Source organism: Triticum dicoccoides, chromosome 3B, assembly GCF_002162155.2.
Source record: "Triticum dicoccoides isolate Atlit2015 ecotype Zavitan chromosome 3B, WEW_v2.0, whole genome shotgun sequence".
Classification (NCBI taxonomy): domain Eukaryota; kingdom Viridiplantae; phylum Streptophyta; class Magnoliopsida; order Poales; family Poaceae; genus Triticum; species Triticum dicoccoides.
Window position 1 is genome coordinate 664,866,602 of NC_041385.1, and position 7,177 is coordinate 664,873,778.

Genomic DNA, 7,177 nt, shown 5'->3' on the forward strand with positions numbered 1-7,177 from the left:
CGCCTGGCCCCCAGGCGCGCCCTGGTGGGTTGTGCTCCCCTCGGAGCCCCCCTTAGGTGCTTTCTTGGCCCAACATGTGTCTTCTGGTTCAGAAAAAATCACCAAAAAGTTTAGCTGCCGTTGGACTTCATTTGGTATTGATTTCGTGCGAAGTAAAAAACAAGCAAAAAACAACAACTAGCACTGGGCATCATGCCAATAGTCCCAAAAAATGATATAAAGTTGCTATAGAAAGATTGTAAAACGTTCAAGAATGATAATATAACATTATGGAACAATCAAAAATTATAGATACGTTGGAGATGTATCAGCATCACCAAGCTTAATTCCTGCCCGTCCTCGAGTAGGTAAATGATAAAAACACATTTTTTGGTGTGGAAAGCCGCCTAACATGTTTATCACATATTCTTTTCTTTGTAGCATAAACATTTGGACTTTTATATGGTTCAAAGCAATAGTCTAGTTTTGACATGAAGATTTCAATACTCAAGCATATCAACAAGCAAGCATGTCTTTCAAAATATCAACACTAAAGCAAGTTATCCACATCTCATTATACTCAATCGTTGATCCATTCATGAAACACACTCGCATATTAGCTAGAGCTCAAAGCGAAAAAGATAGAGATACAAACATTTTGGGTGGTATGATTTTCCTGTCAACGAAAATGATCGAGTAGTTCCCAATACTTTCCATGCTAGATATATCATAGACGGTTCTCAAACAGAAAACAAAGTTTATTCCTTTTTCCACCATACTTTCACATTCCACGGCTAACCGAATCCACGGGTGCCGTCCATACCAACACTTTCCAAGGAATTTATTTTTTGACAACATAAAATAAATTCATTTTTCATTTTGGGACTGGGCATCCCTAATACTTTTGTTGTACTCTCGTGCAATGATAAGTGAATAAACACTCATCTTGAGAATAACACATCTAGCATGGAAAAATATCAGTCACCCCTACCATTTCATGAGCGGTACGAGCACACAAAAGAGAAATTTATTTTGAAAATTAGAAATGGCACATACAAATTTGCTTAGAACGACATGAAAATACCGCATATAGTAGGTATAGTGGACTCATATGGCAAAACTGGTTTAAGGATTTTGGATGCACAAGTAGTGATCATACTCAGTGCAAATGAAGGCTAGCAAAAGATTGAGAAGCATCCATCCAAGAAATGAAAAATCTCATAAGCGAGCATTAAGCATAACTAACACCGAATAATGCACCACAAGTAGGATGTAATTTCATTGCATAACTATTGACTTTCATGCGTGCATAGGGAATCACAAATCTTAACACCAATATTCTTACTAAAGCATAATTACTTATCAACATGACTCATATATTATATCAACATATCGCAAAACTATTACAAGGAATCAAGTTTATTTTGTCCAATGATCTTCATGAAAGTTTTTATTTATATCCCCCTTGAATATCTATCACTTTGGGACTAGTTTCTTATGTTGCTTTTGATAGCTCAAACAAATCTAAGTGAAGAACATGAGCATAAAAAATTTCTTCTCTCAAAATAATTTAAGTGAAGCATGAGAGAATTTCTTCAAAATTTTAATAACTCTCAAATAAATATAAGTGAAGCATGAGAGCATTTCTTCAAAAATACTAAAGCACACCGTGCTCATAAAGATACAAGTGAAGCACTAGAGCAATTCCATAGCTCATGAAGATTTAAGTGAAGCATATAGAGAAATTCTATCAAGTGATAGCATAATTTTGGCTCCCTCAAATAGGTGTGTCCAGCAAGGATAGATGACTTAAAATAAAAAGCAAAACAAGTAAAGACTCATACCATACAAGACGCTCCAAGCAAAACTCATGATATATGACGAATAAAAATATAGCTCCAAGTAAAATACTGATGGTCGTTAGAAGAAAGAGGGGATGCCGCACGGGGCATCCCAAGCTTAGTTGCTTGCTTCTATTTTAGATAATAGCTAGGGATGCCCCATGGCATCCGCAAGCTTAGCCTATTCTTATTCCTTATTCCTTCATCCACCGTGATCTCACCCAAAACTTGAAAACTTCAATCACACAAAACACAACAAAACCTTCGTGAGGTCCGTTAGTATAACAAAGCAAATCACTACTCTAAGTACTTTTGCAAAAGAATTCATATTTTATTTTTGCATTATATCTACTGTATTCCACCTTTACTATAGCTTATACCCACCAATACAAACCATAGATTCATCGAAATGAGCACACAACGCAAAGAAAACAGAATCTGTCAAAAACAGAATAGTCTGTAGTAACCAGGGAACTTCCTATACTTCTGTAACTTAAAAAATTCTGAATAATTAGGACAACGTGGGCAATTTATATAACAATCTTGTGTAAAAAATTCAGAGCAAAAGCATGTTTCTGTGATTTATGAGAATTAGTTTAGTGAGCACAAAAGTTTCTATTTTTCAACAAGATCGAATCAACTATCACCCAACATGATCCCAAAGGCTTCACTTGGCACAAACACTAATTAAAACACAAAACACACAATCATAACAGAGGCATAATTGTGCAAACACTCAAGAATAGAAAGAAAAAGACAAAAATAAATTTTATTCATTGGGTTGCCTCCCAACGAGCGCTATCGTTTTATGCCCCTAGCTAGGCATAATGCAAAGATCTAAGTGTTGTCGTCTTTAGCTACCAACTCTTCAATCACACAATCAGATTTCTTCGAAGATTTAGCAAGTAAAATAGCAAAATTTCGAGGCATAAAAGTGAGGAAATCGTTCTTATTAATAGGGTCTCTTATAACTTCAACAAAATCCGTGTGAAAACTAATCATTTTAAGATCTTTGTTACTACTAGAGGTTGCACCTTTGTTTTTATTGGCTTGAGTAATCTTGCTAATTTTTGGTGGAGTATTTTCAGTAGTTTTAGCGGAAGCAAAAGCCGTACTTAGATAACTAAAGATTTCTTCCAATTTATCGATCCTAGACGGACTTTCTTCAATTCTTTCATGAATCACGATCCCCTTTTCTTTTAACAACTTAAGAACTTCTCCCACTTTTGACCCAATTTTACTAGCAAAATTATGCATCTTTTTATCCAAGTTCTCAAGATGTTCTTCAGTAAGCATTTTCTTTTCAATAGCATCTAGCCTTTCCATAACATGCTCGAGAGTCAAAGTTATTTCATTAACCATAAGAGGTGGTGATCCCAGTAAATTTCTCATAGCATTAAAAGCATCAAGAGAGGGGCACATCAAGAAATTTTCACCTGTAATCATATGAAGGATGAATCTATACCAAGTGGTGATGCCCACATAAAAACAGCGAAGAAGAACAACGGTGGATTGCTTACGGTTAAATCTATTATGAGAATTGCAAATCCTATACCAAGCATCTTTTAAATTCTCCCCTCCCCTTTGCTTAAAGTTATGAACCTCGTTCTCGGGGGTGCACGCAATAGAAGAAGAGCTATCCATAATGGCAAAAAGTGATAAACAAGAGTGCACACAAAAACAGATTCGACGAGAAAACGGCGAACAAAAAAGAGGGCGAATAAAACGGCAAATATTTATGAAGTGGGGGAGAGGAAAATGAGAGTCAAATGGCAAATAATATAAATTGCAAGGAGATAAGATTTGTGATTAGGAACCTGGTAGATGTTAATGATGTCTCCCCGACAACGACGCCAGAAATTCCTTTTGATGTTGGCTTGAACTACATTGGTATTTTCCTAAAGAGGAAGGGATGATGCGGCACAACAACGGTAGGCATTTCCCTAAGTGATAAGACCAAGGTTATCGGACCAGTAGGAGAACCACGCAACACTACATAAACGATACCTGCACACAATGAACAAATACTTGCTACCCGACGTGTTAAAGGGGTTGTGAATCCCTTTCGGGTAACGGTGCCAGAAATTGTCAAAGTTGATGGGATAAAATTGTAGTGGATTGATAGATGCAAATAAAAAGGAAATAAAATTCAGCGAGGTATTTTTGGGTTTTTGGATTAATAGATCTGAAAATAAAAGTTCCAAATAAATAAAAAGGTAAATAGTAATATAGATATGAAAGTATATGATGAGAAAATAAACCCGGGGGCCGTAGATTTCACTAGTGGCTTCTCTAAAGAAAAATAGCATATGGTGGGTAAACAAATTACTGTTGGGCAATTGATAGAACTTCAAATAATTATGACGATATCCAGGCAATGATCATTATATAGGCATCACGTCTAAGATTAGTAGAACGACTCATGCGTGCATCTACTACTATTACTCCACACATCGACCACTATCGAGCATGCATCTAGTGTATTAAGTTAATGGAAAAATGGAGTAATGTAATAAGAATGATGACATGATATAAACAAGATCTATTCATGTAGGAATTAGACCCCATCTTGTTATCCTTAATGGCAACGATACATACGTGTCGGTTCCCCTTCTATCGCTGGTTTCAAGCACCGTAAGATCGAACCCATCACAAAGCACCTCTTCCCATGGCAAGAAAAATCGATCTAGTGGGCCTAACTAACTAAACCAAAGATTCGAAGAAGAAATACAAGTCTATAAGTAATCATGCATATAAGAGATCAAAAGACTCAAATAACTTTCATGGATAAAAACATAGATATGATCATAAACTCAAAGTTCATCGGGTCGCAACAAACACAACGCAAAAAGAGTTACATCAAATATATATCCAAGAGACCATTGTATTAAGAATCAAGAGAGAGAGAGAGAGAGAGAGAGAGAGAGAGAGAGAGGGGAAGCCATCTAGCTACTAACTATGGACCCATAGGTCTACAATGAACTACTCATGCATCATCAGGGAGGCACCAATGAGGATGATGAACCCCTCTATGATGGTGTCTAGATTGGATCTGTGGTTTCTGGAACTTGCGACAGCTGAAATTGATTTTTCGTCGACTCCCCTAGGGTTTTTGGAATATTGGGGTATTTATAGAGCGAAGAGGTGGTGCGGGAGGCGGCCGAGGTGGGTACTACCCACCTAGGCGCGCCTCGGCCCCCAGGCACACCCTGGTGGGTTGTGCTCCCCTCGGAGCCCCCCTAGGTACATTCTTGGCCCAACATGTGTCTTCTGGTCCAGAAAAAATCACCAAAAAGTTTCGCTGCGTTTGGACTCCGTTTGGTATTGATTTTCTGCGAAGTAAAAATAAGCAAAAAACAACAACTGGCACTTGGCACTATGTCAATAGGTTAGTCCCAAAAAATGATGTAAAGTACCATAAAATGATTGTAAAACATCCAAGAATGATAATATAACAGCATGGAACAATAAAAAATTATAGATACATTGGAGACGTATCAGTGGGATCACTTTTCATATGAATTATTTATGTGTTATAAACTTTATAAGTAGTAGAAATTGCTGATTTTTGGGTCTTGTAGACCTTATAAGGGCCTCAACTTCCGGCACATCTTCTAAAAGTGGTTGCTGCACCTCCCCCTCATGCTCAAGGACAGGTTCAGTCGGCTCCTGACGGACAGGTTCCGGATCTTCTCCCATAGTTGTCATGGGTGGAGTTACAACAGGTGTTTGCACCGCAACCTCAGGGACTGTCGGTGCAGGCACAACATGCAGTGAGAAAAATGGATCCTGAATGATTGGATTAGGTGCATGCACCCTCTTCTCCTCAAGATCAATTTTCCAAGCTACCATGCTCACCCTCACCATTTCGTCCTCTAAGAAGACTGCATGTCTTGTTTCTATAAACTTTGTGTATCTCTCTAGACAGTAGAAACCAAAACCTTTTGATCTATCAGGATAGACAATGAAGTGGCAACTGACTGTTTTGGGATCTAACTTTGCAATATTTGGATTAAACACTTTGGCCTCAGTTGGGCTCTCCCATACACTGAAGTGTTGTAGGGAGGGCACTCTTCCTGTCCACAACTCGTGCGGTGTTTTGGGCACCGACTTGCTTGGTACTCTATTGAGAATGTGAATGGAGGTTTTAAGCGTCTCCATCCATAATCCCAATGGCAAGGTGGAGTAACTCATCATGCTGCACACCATATCCATAAGTGTACGGTTACGCCTTTCACCTTCTCCATTTTTGCTGAGGCTCGCCCGACATTGAATACTGGGCCACCATGCCAGTCTCCTGTAAGAACTTTGCAAAAGGTCCAGAGACTTTTCCTTATGGAGTGTGCCGACCATAGTACCCCGCCCCCACGGTCAGATCTTACTATATTTATACTTTTATCATGCTGATTTTCAACTTCAGCTTTAAATATCTTAAATTTATCCAGCTTCAGATCTTTCTTTGATTGGATAAATATAACCATGTCGGGAGTAATCATCTGTGAATGTTATAAACGAGTCATAGCCATCCACACTTTTCACAGAAAATGGTCCACAAATGTCAGTGCGATTGATTTCTAGTGTTCCTGTGCCATGTTTTGCACCCTTTTTTGATTTGTTTTACATTTTCCTTTAATGCAATCTATGCATTGTTCTAAGCCAGAGAACTCTAATGGAGGAATAATTTCATTTTAACTAGTCTTTCTATTCTCCCCTTCAAAATATGGCCCAAGCGACAGTGCCATAATTTCGATGAGTCATGAGTTCTCTTCTTTTATTTTATTCTTTATTCAACGCGGAAACATGCTCATTCACATTACACACAGAATACACTTTTTCACGTAGTGATAAGAAATAAAGCTCATTATGAAGGAAAGCAACACCCACATGGGTATTATTAAACCATGTGGCACAATTGCCATGTCCAAAATGATGATGATCTTTATCCAAACATGAAACACTAATCAAGTTTATGTGTAATGAACATATAAAACATCTGTAAGCAGAAGCTTGAACCCATCAACTAACTCTAGGGGGATGTCGCCGACAACTTCAACTTCTACTTGAACTCCATTTGCAACTTCAATGCATCTTTCGTTTCTTTGCATAGTCCACGTCGAATGGAATCCCTGTAATGAATTTGCAACATGAACAGTTGCTCCTGAGTCAATCCACCAAGTAGATTTCAAAAACTGTGTGTACAAGGATTCATTTACAAAGGAAACAATGTTGTTACCTCTCTTTGCCATTATTCACTTTAGCCAAACAGGGCGATCTTTCTTTTAGTACCCAGTCTGCTTACAATGGAGACATGTATATTTGTCCACTAGAAGAGACTTTTGCAGATGATGATAGTGCGT